This window comes from Babylonia areolata, chromosome 18 (genome assembly GCF_041734735.1).
Source record: "Babylonia areolata isolate BAREFJ2019XMU chromosome 18, ASM4173473v1, whole genome shotgun sequence".
Classification (NCBI taxonomy): domain Eukaryota; kingdom Metazoa; phylum Mollusca; class Gastropoda; order Neogastropoda; family Buccinidae; genus Babylonia; species Babylonia areolata.
The window spans coordinates 5,427,046-5,428,216 of record NC_134893.1 but is presented as its reverse complement, the minus strand read 5'-3'; the positions used below and the strand labels follow the sequence as shown (position 1 = coordinate 5,428,216).

The 1,171-nt window shown below is 44.2% G+C and overlaps 1 protein-coding gene across 1 annotated transcript in view; it reads right to left on the bottom strand.

Annotated features, from left to right (window-relative positions):
• Positions 1-746, bottom strand: part of LOC143291848 (uncharacterized) — a 13,769-nt gene extending 13,023 nt beyond the window's left edge. The window contains exon 1 of the mRNA XM_076601965.1: positions 628-746. The gene's annotated coding sequence lies outside the window, so the exon portion shown is untranslated. The remainder of the gene's footprint in view (positions 1-627) is intronic.
• Between the last annotated feature and the right edge of the window lie 425 nt (positions 747-1,171).

The window sequence follows — 1,171 nt, the reverse complement described above, 5'->3', positions numbered from 1 at the left end:
TGGGGGCATTGAAACATTACATACATCCCTCTTGTACATACGCCATACAAACGAAAAGAGTGATGTCAAAAACCAGAAATAATCCAGTTCGATCAAACACTCAAATACACATTAATAACAAGTAATACTTCATCAACCATAACCAACAATATTTTCCCTGTCAATATTCACAATTTGAATGAAAAGAACTACGTGCAGAAGATAAAAAGGATTTAATTTTGAACAATATTCTTTTGTTTCAGCAACAGTGTTTATGTTCATGCACCCGCAAAACACCGTGACAACGAAACGTTGGAAACCAAACAGCGGAGAGAAACTGACGTACACACATCACGGAAACCAACCAGAAACAAACATCCAAACAAAAGCAAGAAACAAATCCTGCACACACACACACACACCACCACCACCACCACCACCACCATACGCACACACTATCATCATCACAAATATGCCCGTCACTCCAGCAGCTGAGTAAATAAAACGAGCCAAAACAAACATAAACTCGTACCTGAAACCGCCCTGAGAAACCTGAAACCAATCAGAAACTAAAAAAACACACACAAAAAAAAACCCCGCTGTACACACAAATGCATCATCATCATCATCATCATCGCCACCACTTACCTGAGTTCCTTCAGTCGCTGAGTAGGCATGTCTTGGAGACAGACAGACACAGAGAGAGCGAAAGAACCAGATGGCAGGCAGGTAGAATCATGGTAGTGGTGGCTGACAAAAGATGCACTGTCACACACACGCACACACACACACACACACCCAGACAGACACCGCCACACACAGCGCTGTCAGACGTGCAGAAGGAGTGTTTCCTCTTCAGTGTGCCAGTGACGATGCGGGGTGTGAGCTATTTTTAGACGATGACGTTGTCAGTGGTTTTGGTTTTTACGGAGCTCTTCAATGTCTGCCTCTGTTTCTGTTTCTATGTCTGTGTCTGTCTGTCTGTCTCTCTCTCTGTCAACGTCTCTGAGATGCGCGTGCGTGTATGCGTGTGCATAGGTATGTGTGAGCATGCTTGCTTGCTTGCGCGCGTGCGCGCGCGTGTGTGTGAACGGTCGCGCCTGCGTGAGTGTGTTTTTATTGCCTGACATAAAGGCATTGTTCCGAAGTATATTGCAGTGTGTTGTATTTAATTATAAAGCGTTATTACCTT